Below are 11929 nucleotides of genomic sequence, written 5' to 3'. Positions count from 1 at the left end.
AATAAAGAGAATGCAACTCCTATTTATCTATACTTGGGTGTGGAAAGGAGACAGAAGACTACCTTCCCTCCCCAAAGTCTACAAACCTCTACCAAAAGGAATGACAACATATGTCCCCTTTAACTGACTCGTTGGCTGTACAGACAGGTCTGTCTCTGAGTCGGTCGGTGTGAGTAAATTGAAGAATGCTGTCTGCTGTAGCCTAATTGTGTGCTAGACATAAGGGGAGGAGACGCAGGCAGGCAGCAGTAGCCTACTATGTTAATGTGGGTGCCAGTCAGGCAAGGCAATGAGTGTCGCTGCAGGGCACTGGGATGGGGTGGATGATGGTAATGATGATGGGATATGTGTGTTCTATTCAGGATGGCAGGCACCAACAGTCAATGGCTCAGACTCATTGTTCCACCGATTCCCCACTGGCGCCGCACATCAGTTTAAACTCAACCAACAGCAGCAGCACGCAACATTTTTAAGGTAGTCTGGAAGTAATCTACACCAAAAACAACCGCAGTTCAGAACATAGAGTTTGTAGAATCCAGTTTTTCTCCCTGGCTCTGTGTAATAAAAGTGGATTCACCCAGTTTACAGGAATTATTTTTATCAATACATTTTTTATTTCGATTTGGCAAAATAAAATTATGCAGGGTGACTAGCCCCCCGAGCAGAAAGGGTACGTAACCCAATATTGGAAAGGTAATCTTAATGTTTTGTACACTCAGTGTGTGTGTGTGTGTATATACAGTTGAAGTCGGAAGTTTACATACACTTAGGTTGGAGTCAATTAAACTCGCTTTTCAACCACTCCCACATTTCTTGTTAACAAACTATAGTTTGGCAAGTTGGTTAGGACACCTACTTTGTGCATGAAAAGGCATTTTTCCAAAAATGGTTTAGAGAGATTATTTCACTTATAATTCACTGCATCACAATTCCAGTGGGTCATAAGTTTACATACACTAAGTTGACTGTGCCTTTAAACAGCTTGGAAAATTCCAGAAAATTATGTCATGGCTTTAGAAGCTTCTGATAGGGTAATTGACATAATTTGAGTCAATTGGAGGTGTACCTGTGGATGTATTTCAAGTCCTACCTTCAAACTCAGTGCCTCTCTGCTTGACATCATGGGATAATCAAAAGAAATCAGCCAAAAAACAATTATAGACCTCCACAAGTCTGATTCATCCTTGGGAGCAATTTCCAAACGCCTGAAGGTACCACGTTCATCCGTACAAACAATAGTACATAGGTATAAACACCATGGGACCACGCAGCCATCATACCGCTCAGGAAGGAGATGCATTCTGTCTCCTAGAGATGAAAGTACTTTGGTGCAAAAAGTGCAAATCAATCCCAGAACAACAGCAAAGGACCTTGTGAAGATGCTGGAGGAAACAGGTACAGAAGTATCTATATCCACAGTAAAATGAGTCCTATATCGACATAACCTGAAAGGCCGCACAGCAAGGAAGAAGCCACTGCTCCAAAACCACCATAAAAAAGTCAGACTACGGTTTGCAACGGCACATGGGGACAAAGATCGCACTTTTTGGAGAAATGTCCTATGGTCTGATTAAACAAAAATAGAACTGTTTGGCCATAATGACCATCGTTATGTTAGGAGGAAAAATGGGGGGACTTGCAAGCCGAAGAACACCATCCCAACCATGAAGCACGGGGGTGGCAGCATCATGTTGTGGGGGGGCTTTGCTGCAGGAGGGACTGATGCACTTCACAAAATAGATGGCATCATGAGGTAAGAAAATGAAGCAACATCTCAAGACATCAGTCAGGAAGAGTGAAGCTTGGTCGCAAATGGGTCTTCCAAATGGACAATGACCCCAAGCATACTTCAAAAGTTGTAGCAAAATGGCTTAAGGACAACAAAGTCAAGGTGTTGGAGTGGCCATCACAAAGCACTGACCTCAACCCTATAGAACATTTGTGGGCAGAACTGAAAAAGAGTGTGTGAGCAAGGAGGCCTACAAACCTGACTCAGTTACACCAGCTCTGTCAGAATTCACCCAACTTACTGTGGAAAGCTTGTGGAAGGCTACCCAAAACGTTTGACCCAATTTAAAGGCAATGCTACTAAATACTAATTGAGTGTATGTAAACTTCTGACCCACTGGGAATGTGATGAAAGAAATAAAAGCTGAAATAAATAATTCTCTCTACTATTACTCTGACATTTCACATTCTTAAAATAAAGTGGTGATCCTAACTGAACTAAGACATATTTACTAGGATTAAAAGGTCAGAAATGATGAAAACCTGAGTTTAAATGTATTTGGCTAAGGTGTATGTGAACTTCCGACATCAACTGTATGCATGTATGCATTCTGAATGCATACATACATACATAAATACATACATACATTCTTTTTCTGTAGATCTACTCACGAGAGCCAGTTTCATCATAGCGCTTGATGGTTTTTGCGACTGACCTTCAGGTCTTGAAGTAATGATGGACTGTCGTTCCTCTTTGCTTATTTGAGCTGTTCATGCCATGATATGAACTTGGTCTTTTACCAAATAAGGCTATCTTTTGTATACCACTCCTACCTTGTCACAACACAACTGATTAGCTCAAACGCATTAAGGAAAGACATTCCACCAATTAACATTTAACAAGGCACACCTGTTAATTGAAATACATTCCAGGTGACTACCTCATGAAGCTGGTTGAGATAATAATTAGTGTGCAAAGCTGTCATCAAGGCAAAGGTTGTCTACCTTGAAGAATCTCAAATATAAAATCTATTTTGATTTGTTTAACACTTTTGGTTACTTTTTATTTTTATTGAACCTTTATTTAACTAGGCAAGTCAGTTAAGAGTAAATTCGTATTTACAATGATGACCTACCCCGGCCAACCCCTAACCCGAACGAAGCTGGGCCAATTGTGCGCCACCCTATGGGACTCCCAATCACGGCCGGTTGTGATACAGCCTGGAATCGAACCAGAGTCTGTAGTGACACCTCTAGCACTGCGATGCAGTGTCTTAGACTGCTGCGCAACTCAATAGTATAAATAAAGGACACCCTGGAATGGGAAAGTGCGTTTTCTTTATTTTTACTATTTTCTACATTGTAGAATAACAGTGAAGACATCAAAACTATGAAACAACACATATGGAATCATGTAGTAACCAAAAAAAGAGTTAAACAAATCAAAATTATATTTGAACTTTGGGGGTTGGAAAAATTATTTTTTGTGTCAGTAATTGGGCAATGTTCGGGGCTCTTACCCAACATTATCCTATCCTGTCTGCTCATGAATAGATTATTCTGCCAATCTGCCTGCCTTCTATTCATACAAAAGCAAATATTCTACATTTCCAAAAAACAAAACCCAGTTAGAAATACAGAAGATAACCATTAACCTTATTTAACTGTTACATTATTATCTACAACAGCCTTAGTGGAAATAGGCCATCATGTATTTAAGCCACGAACATTCTAGATAATCTTTAGTAATGTCATTTATTGACACAAAGGACTGGTTTCATGTATAAGCAATTAAACAAGATTACTCCACTGGAGCAATCACGCACGCGCATGTGATGATTGATGTAGGCTACATGAATGGTGACATATGCTCATGTTAACCCAGTAACTGCACAGATAAGTGCAATGATAAAATAGAGAAAATAAAGATTTGTATTATTCTGATCTCAGAGCAGATAGGACCAAACTGCAAACAAATTATAAAAAATAATGAAATACCACAATTAGTTACTGCATTCCGAGTGGAAACCAAGGGTACAAAGTTGCATGTTCAAGCACATTCGACTACCACTTTGTTATTTAAAAATAAATATAAATTCTGCTATGCACTACAAGAAGGGATGCAATGGACATAGCATACAGCAACAACATCTAGCCATTTCACAGTTATTTACAAAGAGCAGTGAAAAGGGCAAAATTGCATGCATAACAAGCACAGGGGAATTCCTCAAATCACAAGACTGCGTTTGGTTAGTAATTCTGTGTAGGCTAACTGTTCCATAAGGCATGAAACTTACTTTTCTCTCATAATAAAAAAAATCATAAAAAACGTGCTTTACATTCATAAAGTTTATTTGCGTTACAATACATGTAACATGTATTGACCATCAACCAGCTTATCTGAGAAGAGAAACCAGTCATAGCCTTATCAATAGCCAACACTTGCACTGTTTGTCTGTGAGTGATCTGCTACAGTCATATCCAGCATGTCTGTCTTTATGAGGTCACAGCAGGAGGTGGGTTCATCCTGACTGACCACCTCATATGATAATGCCCTTTTAGTGGTCAAAGTTCATCTTGATTTATCAGTGGCTGCATCAGGAATGACACCCTATTCCCTAAATTGGTCATTTACAATGCTAGTTTCATCAGCTGTTGTAGAATATGATATGAAACACAGTAAAACATAGTTTGACTGCACTGGACCTTTAAATGTAATTTAGAAAAATATAATCTATATTGTTCCTCTGTGAAATCTGAAACTTGTTGATTGATTGGATTACTTATGCATTTAATTCATTTTGTTGTTAAATTATCACTTTATCTATCTTTATTTGTTTCGGTGTCAAGTGTCAATCATAGAGATACATTGAGAACTCTCGATGGATATAACTTGTTTTAGTCTAGACATCGAAGGCCTCCACCATTTAAAAGTCCAATGTAGCCATTTTTATCTCAATATCACATAATTTCTTGGCAACAATGTGATTGTTTTAAATAAATGGTCTAAAAGAAGAAGAAAAAAAATGCTTCTTAGCAAAGAGCAATTTCTCAAACAAGAATTTAGCTAGGGTTGTCAGAGTTGTCTTTGCTACCTGACAACTTTACGGTTTTTACTTTTTAATTACCGTTTATATTTTTTAGTTTTTCCCTCACTCAACTTTTTTTCAGTCAACTTTTTCACTCCGGACGCTTTTATCTGGACGTGGTTCGTCAGGACCTCCACCAGCCAAAGCTAAGTAGTAACATTAACACGATGCCTTCTAATTCGCTCTACTCATAATATACAGGAGAACGATCGCCTTACGGTGAGGATAGCTGTGCTGCAAGTCCAGCTTCAGACGCAATCATTAGGCAAGGGTCATTTAAGTGTAGGAAAGGATGAAACACGGTCTGTGCCACCAGTAAGTACAGATAGTTGCGTTAGTATAAATCCCCTCGCACGGTCCCCACAGCCGGACAACTTTCTCATCGCTCCCTCACTTCAAAAGCAGTTATAGTCAATGAACTAACCACTGATCATAATCTTGATGTGCTTGGCCTGACTGAAACATGGCTTAAGCCTGATGAATTTACTGTGTTAAATGAGGCCTCACCTCCTGGTTACACTAGTGACCATATCCCCCATGTATCCCGCAAAGGCGGAGGTGTTGCTAACACTTACGGTAGCAAATTTCAATTTACAAAAAAAAACCTGACGTTTCATCTTTTGAGCTTCTAGTCATGAAATCTATGCAGCCTGCTCAATCACTTTTTATAACTACTGTTTACAGGCCTCCTGGGCCATATACAGCGTTCCTCACTGAGTTCCCTGAATTCCTATCGGACCTTGTAGTCATAGCAGATAATCTTCAAATTTTTGGTGACTTTAATATTCACATGGAAAAGTCCACAGACCCACTCCAAAAGGCTTTCGGAGCCATCATCGACTCAGTGTGTTTTGTCCAACATGTCTCTGGACCTACTCACTGCCAGTCATACTCTGGACCTAGTTTTGTCCCATGGAATAAATGTTGTGAATCTTAATGTTTTTCCTCATAAACCTGGACTATCGGACCACCATTTTATTATGTTTGCAATCGCAACAAATAATCTGCTCAGACCCCAACCAAAGGATCATCAAACGTCGTGCTATAAATTCCCAGACAACCCAAAGATGCTTTGATGCCCTTCCAGACTCCCTCTGCCTACCCAAGGATGTCAGAGGACAAAAATCAGTTAACCACCTAACTGAGGAACTCAATTTAACCTTGCACAATGCCCTAGATGCAGTTGCACCACTAAAAACTAAACATTTGTCATAAGAAACTAGCTCCCTGGCATACAGAAAAAAACAGAGCTCTGAAGCAAGCTTCCAGAAAATTAGAACGGAAATGGCGCCACACCAAACTGGAAGTCTTCCGATAAGCTTGGAAAGACAGTACCGTGCAGTATCGAAGAGCCCTCACTGCTGCTCGATCATCCTATTTTTCCAACTAAATTGAGGAAAATAAGAACAATCCAACATGTATTTTTTATACTGTCGCAAAGCTAACTAAAAAGCAGCATTCCCCAACAGAGGATGGCTTTCACTTCAGCAGTAATAAATTAATGAACTTCTTTGAGGAAAAGATCATGATCATTAGAAAGCAAATTACGGACTCCTCTTTAAAACTGCGTATTCCTCCAAAGCTCAGTTGTCCTGAGTCTGCACAACTCTGCCAGGACCTAGGATCAAGGGAGACACTCAAGTGTTTTAGTACTATATCTCTTGACACAATGCCGAAAATAATCATCGCCTCTAAACCCTCAAGCTGCATACTGGACTGTGCTTGGCCCTCCTATGTTGAACATAATAAACGGCTCTCTATCCACCGGATGTGTACCAAACTCACTAAAAGTGGCAGTAATAAAGCCTCTCTTGAAAAAGCCAAACCTTGACCCAGAAAATATTAAAAACTAATCAGCCTATATCGAAAATAATCATCGCCTCTAGGAATCTTCCATTCCCCTCAATTATTTTTGAAAAAGCAGTTGCGCAGCAACTCACTGCCTTCCTGAAGACAAACAATGTATACGAAATGCTTCAGTCTGGTTTTAGACCCCAACATAGCACTGAGACTGCACTCGTGAAGGTGGTAAATTACCTTTTAATGGCGTCAGACCGAGGCTCTGCATCTGTCCTCAAGCTCGTAGACCTTAGTGCTGCTTTTGATACCATCGATCACCACATTCTTCTGCAGAGATTGGAAACCCAAATTGGTCTACACGGACAAGTTCTGGCCTGGTTTAGATCTTATCTGTCAGAAAGATATCAGTTCGTCTCTGTGAATGGTTTGTCCTCTGACAAATGAACTGTACATTTCGGTGTTCCTCAAGGTTCTGTTTTAGGACCACTATTGTTTTCACTATATATTTTACCTCTTGGGGATGTCATTCGAAAACATAATGTTAACTTTCACTGCTATGCGGATGACACACAGCTGTACATTTCAATGAAACATGGTGAAGCCCCAAAATTGCCCTCGCTAGAAGCCTGTGTTTCAGACACAAGGAAGTGGATGGCTGCAAACTTTCTACGTTTAAACTCGGACAAAACAGAGAAGTCAACCAAAACCGCCCCCACAATATTTTTATCATCAATTTCTCTCAGCCAATCATCAGTCATTTGTGTAAGTGCTGTGCTTGTTGAATATCATTCCATATAAGCGTGTTGAAAGTCTGTTGTCAATATGTTTACAGTAAAATAGCATTGTATCTGGCCAAACACCATTTTTTACAAAAGTTTACTTAGGGTTGGTAACAGGCTGATTGGTCGGCTATTTGAACCAGTAAAGGGGACTATTATTGTTGGGTAGCAGAATTACTTTTACTTCCCTCTACGCCTGAGGGCACACACTTTCTAATAGGCTTAGTTTGAAGATATGGAAAGATATCTTCAGCTGTTCTGAGCTGCCCTTCATAATGTCATTGTATCCCACATGAACTATGATAGACTCAATTTCCTGATGCTGGTTTAAAATGTTTGGGAGCATCTTATTGATGTCCTGTACTCGTGCTCCTGGATCGCAAAGTTCTTGAAATCTGCCCATTCCTACCCCTCACACATTTCATTGAACCTTTCATTGGGTCCACGAGAAGCAGGATAGCGTGCGCCCGCTGCTCCCGGTGATATGTCCAGACCTCCCACAGCAGGCAGACCTCCCTGTCAGATTCAGAGAGAGAGAAAGGAGCCGAACTCGACAATGAAACTGCTGCTGGAGTCCGCGTAGTTGGAGTCAGCACCGCCATTGCAAACACAGTCAATCCCTGTGATATTACATGTTTGGTTGTGACACATTAAAAATACATGACGATTGACCAACTTATATATACCACTTATTTTAATTTACAAACATACAGTATCAGTCAAAAGTTTGGATACACCTACTCATTCAAAGGTTTTTCTTTATTTTTACTATTTTCTACATTGTAGAATAATAGTGAAGACATCAAAACTATTAAATAACACATATGGAATCACGTAGTAACCAAGAAACTGTTAAACAATTCAAAACCATTTTTTATTTGAGATTCTTCACAGTAGCTACCCTTAGCCTTGATGAAAATGTGCACACTCTTGGCATTCTCTCAACCTGCTTCACCTGGAATGCTTTTCCAACAGTCTTGGAGTTTCCACATATGCTGAGCACTTTTTGGCTGCTTTTCCTTCATTCTACGGTCCAACTCATCCGAAATCATCTCAATTGGGTTGAGATCAGGGGATTGTGGAGGCCAGGTCATCTGATGCAGCACTCCATCATTCTCCTTCTTGGTCAAATAGCCCTTACACCGCCTGGTGGTGTGTTGAGTCATTGTCCTGTTGTCAAACAAATGATAGTCCCATTAAGCGCAAACCAGATAGGATGTCATATCGCTGCAGAATGCTGTGGTAGCCATGCTGGTTAAGTGTGCCTTACATTCTAAACACTGACAGTGTCACCAGAAAAGCACCCCCACACCATCACACCTCCTCCTCCATGCTTCACGGTGGAAACCACACATGTGGAGATCATCCGTTCACCTACTCTGCGTCTCACAAAGACACGGAACTAAAAATCTCAAATTTGGACTCATCAGACCAAAGGACAGATTTCCACCGATCTAATGTCCATTGCTTGTGTTTCTTGGCCGAAGCAAGTCTCTTCTTCTTATCGGTGTCCTTTAGTAGTGGTTTCTTTGCAGCAATTCGACCATGAAGGCTTGATTCACGCGGTCTCCTCTGAGCAATTGATGTTGAGATGCGTCTGTTACTTGAACTCTGTGAAGCATTGATTTGAGCTGCAATTTCTGAGTCTGGTAACTAATGAACTTATCCTCTGAAGCAGAGGTCTTCCTTTCCTGTGGCGGTCATCATGAGAGCCAGTTTCATCATGGGGAAAGGGGGATACCTAGTCAGATTGCAGCCCAGTATTTGGGCTGCAATCTGAGGCTGGTAAATCTAATGATCCTCCACAGCAGAGGTAACTCTGGATTTTAATTTCCTGTGGCGGTCCTCATGAGAGCCAGTTTAATCATAGAGCTTGATGGTTTTTGCGACTGCACTTGAAGAAACTTTCAAAGTTCTTGAAATTTTCCAGATTGACTGACCTTCATGTCTTAAAGTAATGATGGACTGTCGTTTCTCTTTGCTTATTTGAGCTGTTCTTGCGATAATATGGACTTGGTCTTTTACCACCCTTACCTTGTCACAACACAACTGATTGGCTCAAACACATTAAGAAGGAAGGAAATTCCACAAATTAGGCAGACCTGTTAATTGAAATGCATTCCAGGTGACTACCTCAGGAAACTGGTTGAGAGAATGCCAACAGTGTGCAAAGCTTGCATCAAGGCAAAGAATCTCAATTATAAAATATATTGTGATTTGTTTATGGATTCATCCCATTTTTCAATTTTCACCTAAAATGACGTACCCAAATCACAAACCTTGCCTAAAATGACATACCTTGCCTGTAGCAAGGATATGCATATTCTTAGTACCATTTGAAAGGAAACACACCAACAATACTTTTGTATTTTTTTGTACCATCATCTTTGAAATGCAAGAGAAAGGCCATAATGTATTATTCCAGCCCAGGTGATATTCATTTAGGCCACTAGATGGAATCAGTGTATGTGCAAAGTTTTAGACTGATCAAAAGAACCATTGTATTTCTGTTCAAAATATTGTTTCAAGACTGCTCAAATGTGCCTAATTTGTTTATTAATAACTTTTCATGTTCAAAATTGTGCACTCTCCTCAAAGAATAGCATGATATTCTTTCACTGTAATAGCTACTGTAAATTGGACAGTGCAGTTAGATTAACACGAATTTAAGCTTTCTGACAATATTAGATATGTCTATGTCCTGGGAAATGTTCTTGTTACTTACAACTTCATGCTAATTGCATTAGCCTACGTTAGCTTAACCGTCCCGTGGAAGGGACACCAATCCCGAAGAAGTTTATAACGACTTTTGGAGCTAACTAGTGTGCTCAGATTATATCCTGATGTCGACATGCATGTAAAGTTGTATTCATAACATTGCTAACTTAGCTAGCTAGCTAACATACATTGAGAAAACAAGTTATATTATGTGGCTAGCTATTAAGCGTTAGCAACATTTGGTGATCAATGAGATAGAGCTAGCTAACCAGCTGAGCTAGCAAACAATGTAACAAAAGTATAATTTCTTATTTGAAATTATAATTATTGAAATGATTCAATATTTGATTTACATAACATTATTTAAATATATGTTCTAAGTTTGGAGACTTGACAGTTTAAAAAAACAAACATTTTTGGGTGGTGGGACTGTAATTTGCACCACTTAGGTAGAATCGGCCATATACTACACAACTTTTGACCAGTCCCCAAACGGGGTGGCATAGTGAATAGTGTGGTATTTCAGACACACCCTGTATATTGTGGAACAAACATAACAGACTTACAGCATGGGGTCATTGGAAGGACGGGCATGACTAACCTTTTAGACTTAAATCTTACTGTTTGAGAAAGAGGGAGAGAGCGAGAGAGAGAAAAGGCTAATCTAGAGGCTAGTAGTTGTTAAGGCTCCAAAGGATTTATGACAAAGAATTGAACTCTGAACCACAGTTTTATGGCATTATACGACATTAAAGCATGTTGTAAAAAAGCACCGTAATTTCTCTCCACAGAGAGAAAGTCAAGCTGAGGGCTACATGCATGTAAAAGCCATTAGCCAATGTGATTTTTTTTAAACACTGCATGGATTTGCAAAAAATGCTAGGCTATTTAACTCACCACTTTGATTTGAAGTTGGGAAAATTCCCTTTGATAACAGCACTATGACAAACTGTCAGATTATGAGGAATAAAACTGTAGCTAATTCTAACCTGAGGGAAAGGAGAGGCAGGTTGTTAGCTCTGCGGTCTGGAAGTCTTGTTCGCACCAACATAATGACGGCATACATACCTTTTAAGTAGGCAGGGACTGCTTAAATTTTAAGGTGCCTTAGTTGACAGTAGTGCTGCTGCTGACAACAATGTATATCGATGTGCAAAGAGGGATTATTGCTATGCTCAAATGTTGCAAACCTTTTTTCCTCTAGCCTGAGAGAACAAATGTTCTAACACTACTTTGCATGTAAGTGAGATTGAAGATATGTCAATATTCATATTTCATGGCCTCCGAGTGGGGCAGCGTTCTAAGGCACTTAAGGCGGCGCACAATTGGCCCAGCATCGTCCGGGTTAGAGGAGGGCTTGGCCGGGGGGCTTTACTTGGCTCATCGCGCTCTAGCGACTCCTTGTGGTGGGCCGGGCGCCTGCAGGCTGACTTCGGTCATCAGTTGAACAGTGTTTCCTTCGACACATTGGTGCGGCTGGCTTCTGGGTTAAGAGGGAGGGTGTTAGAAGCACGGTTATGCGGGTCATGTTTCGGAGGACGCATGACTCGACCTTTGCCTCTCCCGAGCCCGTTGGGGAGTTGCAGCAATGAGACAAGATCGTAATTGGATCGCAATAGGATATCACAAAATTGGGGAGATTAGGGGGTAAAATACAAAAAAATTACAAAAAACCAATAGCAAGTTAATCCTGTAAATGTGGCATCGGCATAACAATGACAGGAGAGAAAACGTGAGGATATGATGGAGCCGAGTGACTTGCTATATAGAGAAAAGAGGGCCTAGAACCGAGCACTGGGGAACACCAGTAGTGAG

Source organism: Oncorhynchus nerka, linkage group LG4 (genome assembly GCF_034236695.1).
Source record: "Oncorhynchus nerka isolate Pitt River linkage group LG4, Oner_Uvic_2.0, whole genome shotgun sequence".
NCBI classification, from domain to species: domain Eukaryota; kingdom Metazoa; phylum Chordata; class Actinopteri; order Salmoniformes; family Salmonidae; genus Oncorhynchus; species Oncorhynchus nerka.
Note: the sequence above shows the minus strand (reverse complement) of the source record.